Genomic DNA, 11,295 nt, shown 5'->3' on the forward strand with positions numbered 1-11,295 from the left:
TTCCCGATAGAACATCCCCATTGAGACCCTATTTTAAAACAAACAAATTTACATGTTCAACTGACATATGAAGACTAGTTAAAGTACTCAGAAGGTTAAGTACCTCTTCCTTGGAACATCATTTCATTTGTGTTAAAAGTCATGACTTTCTTTACATAAATTAAAGGGGGAAAACCCTAAAGTTGATATGGAAGTGCTAAAGACTCTAAATAGCCAAAGCATCCCTGTGCAAAAAGACCAATGCCGTAGGCATCAGAATGCCTAAGTTCAAGTCATACCACAACGCCATAGGGATAACAACAAACGTCTACTGGCCCAGAAACAGACACAGCCCCATGGGACAGAGCCGCGGACCCAGAGATAAGCCCATAGGAGTCCCTGTAAAGATGTCAGCAACAGACTCTGAAGAGCAGACAGCTGGGGAAACACGGAGCTGAGTGAAACTAGATTCTTACCTCTCATCCCGCATAAAAAAATAATTCAAAACGGATGAAAGACCTTCATGTAAAGACCGAAGTTTTGAAATGGCTGGAGGAAAAATGTAAGGGAAACACTTCAAGATGCAAGCTTAGGTAATGACTTCCTGGACAAGATTCTAACGGCTGAAGAAATAATAGCAGGGATTGATAAATGGGATTGAATCAACCCCAAAAGATTCCCAGCAAAGGAAACAATTGTCAGGGTGAAGAGGCGCCCTACAAAACAGGACAAAACCCTGACCAGCCGCTTGTCTGACAGGAGATTAATGTCTAGAAATTATAACATCTAGACTACATATGATCTAAAGCGTCAACACTACAACAGCAAACACTATAATCAATGAATGAGCAAGTGGACTGAGCACAAAGCATCCATGGGGTCAATTATGCTATTAGCTTTTAGGAGAAAAGTAATTTGAACATCTAGTAGAAACTGAAGTCTTGGGTTGCATCTCATCTCTGCATTAAGAAACACTGATAAAGGACTTTTACTAGACAGGCATGTCCCAAAGGAGCCAACTTTATCATGTACCTTGTGAAAATATTTGAAACGAATGATCACTTTGAAAAAATATTTATTTTGTTTTTTGAGATTATAATGCAATTACATCATTTCTCCTTCCTTTCCCTTTCTCTAAAACTTCCCACATACCTCTCTTTTGTTCTCTTTCAAATTCATGGCCCTCTATGTTCATTATTTGTTGTTACATATATGCATGTACGCACACACACACAAACACACACACACACATTGTGGGTTCTAACTGGCCTGGCTTAGCAAGTCAACTACATGTTTGCCTGGAATAGGAGCAAGACCCTGTTTGAAAATCAACAAATGTACACATTAAACTTACACATGGAGACTAGTTAAAGTACTCAGAAGGTTAAGTACCTCTTTTTTTTAACATTATTTCATTTCTATTAATTGAATTCATATGTACATATATACATATATATGCATATATATAACTACATACCTAAGTACAACCTGTTCAATCTATAAAATGTTACTTGTATGTATATATGTATGTTTTCAGTTTTTAAGTATGCCGCTACTGCAATCATAATTTAGACTTTTTTTCAGCCAATTCAGTGTGTGAGGATCAAGTCAATTTCTCTTCAGTATTTCTGTGAATGCCAGTGAAACATGAATCTCTTCATCGCTGAGGGCAATGAGAGCCAACACCAGCTTCAAATGTCAGACTCAAGTATGTTCTTTTGTCAAACTGGGTTAAAACAGCTTCTTCTGAGACAAGGTCTCTATACATACCTCTGGCTGTCCTGGAACTCATTATATAGACTATGCTGGTCTCAGGCTCACAGAGATCCATCCTCCTCTGCTCCCCAAGCACTGGGATTAAAGGTGTGCACCATCACATCCAGCCAAAACGGAGTCAATTCTTAGCTACACAAAAGTCTGGACTTTAGATAATTGCCAGTAAGCATCTTCCTGCCCTCCCCTCCCCCTCGCTTCTTATTCTGAAATTTATTGAGGGGGTAATTTAAAATTGTTTAGGATGGTAACTATGGTAAAGGCTTTTGACTCTTAAAATATAAAATGGAAAGCCAAGACGGCTGGGGATAAGGTTCAGTGACCTGCAGAGAAGCTAGGTGCAGTATTTGCAGATGAACCCTAGGGTCAAAACAGGCAGATCCAGGGGCATGCTAGCCAGCAAGTGTAATCAAAATGGTGAGTTCCAAGTTCAGGGGGAGACCAGTGAAGGGCAATGAAGAGAGACACCTGATGTCAACTTCCGGCCTCTTCGCATGCATACATGGGCACTCATGCACACTCGTACACAATACACTATATTCACAAAATGGAAAGCTGAGATATTAACAATGCCATGCATACCAGACATGGCCCTAGTTATGATGAAACTGTATTACTTCAAGTTATCAGACAAACTGTGGCCCTTCCGTCACTTTTCAAATGTATTTTGATGTCAAGGGGTCAGAACCCTAATATCGAGTTCCACTCTTCAGAGGCCAATTACTTGACAATACGGAATCAGTGCCCTTCTTCATAATTTCTGTAAGTTCTTCCTCACTTTTGATCATTCCTTTTTAAAAGATTTGTCTACTAGTAGCAACACACGGAAACAGAGGGGACGCAGACTGGTCCTTGCACTGCCTGTGGTGAGGTGCGTGCAGTGGTGGGAGTTTGCAGTAAGCATACGGCTTTGAACACAGTAGTTCCTCAATAAACCCTTAATCAATTAATTAGGTCCCCAATCCACTCTTGCCTTCTGGCCTTTACCGTATCTAATCAAATCCTGATTACAACACCAGGTGAAATTACCAATGATCACATTCTATTTTTTTAAAAAAAAGGGGGGGGGAGGAGGGGCAATCAGTGCCCACATTAGCCCAGCATGATTAAATTATTTTAGCCTCAAAAAGTATTTGAAAGCCGCAGCTGTTGATACTGCTTTTGATTTGCCAGACCCTCTAACTGTCTACTTACTTGGCCTTGAACATGGCATTTGTACCACATTAAAGCTTGGCAAGCTTACTCCCTGCTAACCACAGACAAATGTGAACATATTAAAAAAATATATAAAAATATATTTTAGCCAAAGCCATTATCAAGTATATATTTGTTGGATTTGACTAAGAACCTCTAATTTGTTCATGTACACTTGGCATCTTTTCATTCTGGGTGATGACTGCAATTTATATATTATGTGTTCAACAGCTGATTAAAGTGCCAAGTTGCAGTAGAAGAGGGAGAGAGAGAGAGAGAGAGAGAGAGAGAGAGAGAGAGAGAGAGAGAGAGAGAGAAAGTGGTCCTGTTCTACTCCTGAGGGCTGACGTCCTGTGAGCTCTTCCAGGGAGCTGGTCCAGGAGTGACTCTTCCATCCTTTTCCTCTGTCGGCCTCACACTGAGAACGTGGGTGAGTAACTTGCATGGCTCCCCTCCACCATCTCACTGAGAGAATCGTTTCCCTGGCAACCGCCTCATTGCTTGAGCAAAATCTACGCTCTCTGGCTCTTAAGCAACACTAAGCTCAAGCCAGCATCTCTAATGTTCCAATACAGAGTCTCCAGTCTAGGGGCCCTGAGGTAGAACAGGAGGAAGCATGCATGATATTGACATTGTTTGTCTCCTATGTTGATTCCGTCTTTCAGACAAAGCTAGCCACAGCAATTCATGTTACTCAGTGGAGGATCCTTCCCCCACACTCCCTCCACAATAGGCACCCACAGACATTATTCCCCAATTAACTCAAAAAAAACCCAGCCCCCTATATTTGCTTCATGACATGTGAACTGGGGGGTATTAGAGGAATTCTCTAATTGTTATTGCGTACAGCCAAAGGGAAGGACCACTTTCCAGAGGTATAAAATTAACACCCTCCTTGGTTTAATTCTTTATCTTGCATTTTGGTATTCCTCAGAGGAAAGGCATTTCAGTGTCTCCCCAAAAGGACATCTGATGCATAACCCCCCCAAAAAAATTGCTGAATGTAAACTTACCCAAATTCTGAAGTTAAATTGGATTTAGTTCCATCAAGAAAATGCAATATATCAACCTCTTCAAAACAAAAAGAAAACCAAAAACAAACCCTCTTCCAACAACTCCTTACTTGCTCGGGCATTCGTTTCATAGTTGGGTTGGAGTCTATGAATGAACAAATGTTTCCATGAATTTCAGATGATGCTGTCTTGACACTGTTCACTTCAAGGAGTGAGAAAGTATGTGAACATGCATACCACAATGTCTCATGCAGGGGAAGCCATGAATAAAAGCAAATTTCATTTCACTTCTCAAATATTTTCCCTTGAACTAGTTGCTCCACAAAAATAAACAATTAATCAAAAGAAAATGACCTATTTCTGATTCATTGTCATTATTCCTCAGGCCCTCTATATGTTGTTACATACTAGTTTGCCATTTAGGCACGAGCTACCAAGCCAAGGAGAATAAACCACACTAAGTCAGCATCACGGTCTGTGACCCTCAGTTCACCACTTCTTTTGTTGCTGTAAAAAGGGAAAGCGTTGGTAAGGTATCCGAGTAACAACAGATACAGTTACTGCTTTGTGTCAGTTGCCGAGACCAAACACTAAGAAAAGCAACACGTAGAGGGAATGGTTTATTTGACTCAAGGGTACAGTCCACCATGGCAGGTAGGCATGTTGGCGGGAGCCTGAGACAGCTGGTCACATGGGTCATAGACAGAAGCAAAGCAAGGTACCCTACTCCTTTTATAAACTTTCTGGACATCAGCCTATGGACTGGTGCCCCACGTTGAGAGTGGATCACCCTATCTCAGTTAAACACCTCTTTAAGCGCCCCCGTAGACATGTTTAAAGCTACATCTCCTAGGTAACGCCAGATCTGGGTAGTTAATGCGGTCTGCTATATCTTCACACAGAAAAACACACACAGACTGGGAGAGATAATGTTAATCTAGGTTAATAGCTTTGCAATTATTATTGCCGTCTCTGGCTGTATTAGTGAATGTAACTTTTACGTACGAGCAAGAATTCATACAACTGTGGATAGCCTTAAAGTCAAATTTCTGGCCTAGCTTAAAGAAATAAAATTCTTCCTTCCGTCCTTTTTTCCTTCCTTCCTTCCTTCCTTCCTTCCTTCCTTCCTTCCTTCCTTCTTTCCTGCTTGAGATCCAAGACCAGCTCATTTATAAAGTAGGAGGCAATCTGACATATTGGTTCGCATATAAATGCTTTCTTTCCATGATCCATGCCGAATGTGACTGCCCAATCCCTACGGATCAAGAGACACCTAGAAAGAACAGATTGTTGTGTAAACACAGATATGAAATTATTTGCCATCCATGATATTTAAAAACTCATCTCTGACCTCTACTGGCCATGCTGCTAAAATACAGCAGCAAACCTCCAGAAATGCTCTTTTATTTCTTCCATCCATTTATTTTTTAATTAAAAAAAAAAATAGTATCTATTCATTTTTGGTTAGAATACAGAGTAACAGGCTCATTATGGCATTTTAAAACATACATGGCATTGTACTTTGTTCTCCATTATTTCCCTCCCCCATGCTCATTGCCCCTCTCTGGGTGGTTTCCTTATTTCCCCAGATAATGCTCCCTCGTGCATTCTCTTAAACGCTTTTTCATCTCCCAGGCCCTATAAATAGGAATTGTAGTAGAGTAGATGTCTTCTGTCCTCAAACTTTTAGGAGAGACATGTATACTGTAAACATCATACGTAAGCCCATTGCCTAGTGTATCAGAGGGTAGTTCGTGATGTATACATTTTAGCTTGGTTTCCTTTGAGACAGGATCTCATGTAACCCAGGCTAGCCCTGAACTTCTGATTCTCCCACCTTCTGCTCCCAAGTTCTTGGATTACAGGCATGCATCACTACATCTGACTCAATACGTATTTTTACAACGGTTAAAAGGAGGTCTGCATAGAAGGGATGAGGAGATGAGGATCGTAACAGATCCCATCCATGGTCCGCTCTCAGCGAGTTAAACAGTGCACCATCCAGGAGGCAGTGTTTTTTCTCTGGTAGTTTCTACGGATCTTGCAATCAGCAAAACTGGTCAAACTCTGTCAGCCTTTGTCACAGAAAAAAAAAAAAACTCCTCAATGGGTTTAAAAAGCAAATATTTGTACCAAGCCACAATGAGGTAGCATCTCACATATGTCAGGATGGCTCCTAAGAGAAATGGATAAAATGGGTTGTGGGGATGGATTAAGCATTAGCCGTGGGAAGGAAAGGGGTAAAGTCAGAGAAAACATAAGCTGCTCCTGCAAACACTAAGGATGAAATTCCCGTGCTGGGCGTACGCCTTCGATCCCAGAACTCTGGAGGCAGAGGCAAGTAGATCTCTGTGAGTTCAAAGCCAGCCTGGTCTACAGAACTAGTTCCAGGACAGCCAGGGCTGTTACACAGAGAAACCCTGTCTTGAAAAACAAAACAACAACAACAACAACAAAAAAATGAAATTACCATATGATCTGGCAATTCCATCCCTGGGTGACTGTGCCAAAGACTTGAAATCAGGAACTTGAAGTGAGTTCTGAATATTATGTTCACAGCAACGTTGCTCCCAGTTTCTAAGAAGAGGAGACAACCCAAGTATCTATTAGTGGGTGACAGCTTAAACAAAATACAGTCTATGCCTGGAACAGAATGGTTCTTCATCAAATATACTGCCATATGCATATAATCAAGGGGACGTTATATTAAATAAATTGACCACAGGAAGAGAAATACTACATAACAGGGTACGGAGTGTGAGAACAGTTACACTGACAGAGGCGACAGTAAAGACGGAACTTTGCGGATGCTAGGGGGAGGAGAAGCAGGGAGCTGCTGTTTAGTGCGTACCGAATCTCAGTTTCACAAGAGGAAACGGTGAGGAAGTAGATGATAAGTTGACTCTGAGCTGCACACTTAAAGAATGGATCAAATGGTAGACTTTTATGTGTCTCTTTCTACCACACTTATGGACTTCTAAGTATTAGAAAAACAGAAGTAACTGAGAAACATGAAAAACATTTAGGGACTGGAAAAATGGCTCATAGGCTGTTCTAACAGAGGGTCTGGGCTCAGTTCCCAAGTCACCCCACCCCCACTCCCACTGGGGCCAACAAGCCTCTGTAACTCTACCACCAGGGGGTCTGATCCCTCTTTCGACCTCCTCGGGCACCCCATGCAGGTGATGGCCAGACACACGTGCAAGCAGAACACCATGCACGTGAAATCTAAAAAAAAAAAACTAAAAATCTCAAACAAAAAATTTTAAAACCACAAAATCATGTCTTTATTTCATGAGGTCCCTTGTTGTCCACAGTCAGCTGTGGCTGATGGTCTCAGCTCAAACTGTTGGGGTTTTTCTCAGTGACCCACCATAAGTCAGCGGGGACTGGTGGGCTCAACTCAACTGTTGGGGTTTTTCTCGGTGACCCACCATAGGTCAGCGGGGACTGTTGGGCTCAACTCAGCTGTTAGGGCTCATCTCAGCGGCCCGCATCATCTTCCAGGAGGCCAGGCTGAAGACACAATCACCCCCTCAGGTGTGTTGTTCTTGTAGAGACTGTCAAGGGTAAATCGGGCCTAATCAAGCTTCCACAGTGTGTATATTTGTTCCAGACTCTCTCTGTTGACCAAAGAAAGCTCTATTGGTCAATACAAAGTCACCCAGGGCCAAGAAGCTTACTCTGCCTTTGGCATACATGGGCAAGGGAAGAGAAGGCAAGGGGTGAATGAATGATTTAGAACAAATAATTCAATATAAATTGAATAAGTTATTCACTGCCTTGTAATTTTCATGATTGGCGCCAGTCGTCACCAGCAAATTGTCTCTATGGCAGCTCACACTGGTCAATAGATCTTGTGCAGACACAGAGAAAGTAGTTGGTGGCCCAAGATAAGTTATCAGTCCAGCTGTGAGACCGTATTACAAGGATAAAAGTATTCTTCAGGGAGGTCATCACCTTGGCTCAGTTCTTTTGAAGGCCTAAGGGACAGTGGGGACATCTTGGAAAGTGGAGGAAGCTGGGATTTAAGAAATATAAGCTGAGGTATTGTTCTAAGTCCCGTATAAAATCAGACAAACGTCTGGCCGATCAGTGTGGTTCTTTCCTGTGGTAAAACTGTCAGTGCGTTAGTTTATTAGACTCTTCCCGGTCCCCAGAGTCTCTGTTTCGTATAAACAGCAGGTGGCGCTCGACAACAACTTAAAAGACCAGGGCTATTTTCACTTTCTTCCTTTTTTTTTTTTTTATAAAAGACTGTTGTGTGTGATAGATAGTTCTTAAGAATCTAATTTCAGTAAACATAATAAAATTAAAATGAACTAAAAAAAAAAAGCGAGAACTTCAGTCTATGTATGGCCTTGCCCCAGAAGAGAGGGTTCAAGAAGCGTTTGTCTTTGAAACTCGGAAATCGCTTTCTTTTTGAGACGGAGGTGTCAAGCCATGTGAGAAGCGCTGTTGGGTGCTGTGCTTACATTGGGAGCCAGAGTGGCTGGCAGGAGACTCAGACACTGCGAGCAGCGATGAGGCTGATGCTAAGCAGTTGAAGGGATGGTTTGACACACTTTTAAATAAAGAGGCCTCGAGTGGTAGAACTCACTACGAAATACACTGCTGGATAAGTCGGCCTAGTCACAGAACACGGAGACGTCGGGTGGCGCTGCCTGCTGTTGTCCCTGCAGGTCTCTTTTGTGCTGATACTGCAATCCTGCACCTACCTGTTTGGCACAGAGACTACCATCTGGTGCTCAAACACGAATCTAAAAAAATGTTTTGTAGGCGCGGGGCTGCTGTGGAGAACCTAGGAGTGATCCAAATGACTAACTCTGACTAACCGTCAGCCTTGTCTCCCTGGCCTGAGAGACAAACGCTTTTCTTACTCATCTTTCACGGAGGTGCTTGTTGAATGTAGGACAGCCGGCACTTGTGGGTCCAGCTAGGATGAATTTTCTTCAAGAAAAATGTTTCTCCTATGCCATCTTGCTGGTGGTATTTTAAAGTATCGTTGCAGCTTTCCGCTCTCTTGTATATGTTGGTGTCAAAATTCGGCACAATGGAGGGAGGGGCTTTGGTGTTGGAGGCACGTTAAAATTTAGCTCTTCAGTATGATCTCTGTAAGAAACTGACCAGAAGAGGATGCCTTTGTTTTAAGCTATTAGTGTTCACTTTCACATCCAACAAGCAATTTAATTTCCCCGAATCTCCGTCCTACCCACAACCTAGGAGAAACCCTACCTACCACAAATTTGATGATACATAAAAGCAGAGGTGGCTGCATCATTAGTAAATGTCATCAGAAGGAACTGACCGGTGAAATGGCTCAGTGGGTACTGGTGGACAAGGGTCACGACCCGAGTTCAGATCCCCAGAATCCAGGCAAAGCCAGACACGGCAGCTGTAGGGGTTTGAATAAGAAGAACCCAAAGGCGCATGTGTTTGAATACTTAGTCACCAGGTACTGGAACTGTAACCTTCTTAATGCTGCAACCCTTTAATACAGCTCCCTGTGTTGTGGTGACCCCAATCATACAATTATTTTATTGCCACTTCATAACTAATTTTGCTACATAATTTTGTTATGAATCACAATGTAAATATCTGATACACAAGCTCCAAAGGGGTCATGACCCCAGTTTGAGAACAGCTGGATTAGAAGGATTAGATGTGGCCTTGTTGAAGGAAGTGCGTCACCAGGTTTGAGGTTTCAAAAGCCCATGTCAGGCCCATTTTTATCTCTGCCTGCTGTCTGCAGATCAGGATGTAGAATTCTCAGCTACTTCTCCAGCATCAAGTCTGCCTGTGTATCCCCATACTCCCTGTCATGATGGCAATGGGCCAAGCCTCTGATAATGGAATAAGTACGTTTCTAATTAAATACTCTCTTTCATAAGAGCTGCCTTGGTCAGGGTGCCTCTTCACACAAATAAAAAGGTATTAAGGGGGGCTAGAGAGATGGCTCAGAGGTTAAGAGCATTGCCTGCTCTTCCAAAGGTCCTGAGTTCAATTCCCAGCAACCACATGGTGGCTCACAACCATCTGTAATGGGGTCTGGTGCCCTCTGCTGGCCTGCAGGCATACACACAGACAGAATATTGTATACATAATAAATAAATATTTTTTTAAAAAAATGTATTAAGACAAACTCAAGCTTGTAATCCCTGCAGTCTCATGATGAGATGGGTGTTGGCATCAGAGAATAATCTGGGACCAGCTAGCACCATGTACATGGCGATCAACAAGAAATGTTGTTCTCAAGCAAGGGAGAAGGTGAGAAATGACACCCAAAGTTGTCCTCTGACCTCATGCTTGTTCTGTGGCACAGGCATGCCTGCGCTCACACACAGACACATACATACACACTCACACACAGATGCATGTATGCACACTCGCACACAGAAACATACACTCACACACAGACACATACATGCACACTCACACACAGGCACATGCATACACACTCGCACACAGAAACATGCACACACACACAGACACATGCACGCACACTCACACAGGCACATGCACACACAGTCACACACAGGCACACGCACACACACAACAGTAAAATGTCATCAAAAAAATTTTCACACCTTTCTCTTCAAAGAAAAGGCTGGTAAGATGTCTTTGTGTGAATCTTTCATCTGTGTTTCAAATACAATGTCTATGGTGACCTGTGACCACGCTTTGTAAGAAATGGTGCACTCTCATAATGTGAGACACTACAAATTCAATCTGTTAAGCCAGTGGACAGCTTGAGACAGGAACGTAAAAAAGAAAGAACAATTACACAACGTGTCTCTGTTCTAGTTGCTCCATCTCTACCCAACCGAAAACTTGCCTCACAAAGGTTAGCCACAGCCACAAGAGCAACAAACATCCTGATTGCAAAGCCCGTCTTGGTAGCTCACTTTCATAAATCTCGGATGTAGAGAACAATTTTAGCTTGCTTAAAAAGTATTTTGAGAAGATATTTATAGTCACTATTAATGCTTCTGTCAAGTCTCTATACTCAGGAAAGAGATGTTAACACGTGATTCTGATGTTTCAGTTTTGCAATCGAGATGGAGATGATCTCCTCCTTTTTAGGGATACAGGCGAGTATCTGGAATGTAATTCTGTAATTAGGTCCCTATTACTTCCATCCATTTCTGTAATTACTCAAAATATATTATTGACCACTGTCCTAGCTTGCTTTCATATGGCTGTGCTAAACACCATGGGCAAAAGAAACCTGGGAAGGAAAGGGTTTATTCGAGCTCATGATTCCAAGTCACAGACCGTCACAGTGGGGAGTCACATGTCACAGACCGTCACAGTGGGGAGTCACATGTCACAGACC

General features: G+C 42.4%; 1 protein-coding gene across 1 annotated transcript in view; it reads left to right on the top strand.

Annotated features, from left to right (window-relative positions):
• Positions 1-3,356: 3,356 nt before the first annotated feature.
• Positions 3,357-11,295, top strand: part of Scrg1 (stimulator of chondrogenesis 1) — a 39,010-nt gene continuing 31,071 nt past the window's right edge. Inside the window, exon 1 of the mRNA XM_026789762.1 lies at positions 3,357-3,376. The gene's annotated coding sequence lies outside the window, so the exon portion shown is untranslated. The remainder of the gene's footprint in view (positions 3,377-11,295) is intronic.

The sequence above is a fragment of the Microtus ochrogaster genome, unplaced genomic scaffold (genome assembly GCF_000317375.1).
Source record: "Microtus ochrogaster isolate Prairie Vole_2 unplaced genomic scaffold, MicOch1.0 UNK28, whole genome shotgun sequence".
In the NCBI taxonomy this organism is placed as follows: Eukaryota; Metazoa; Chordata; class Mammalia; order Rodentia; family Cricetidae; genus Microtus; species Microtus ochrogaster.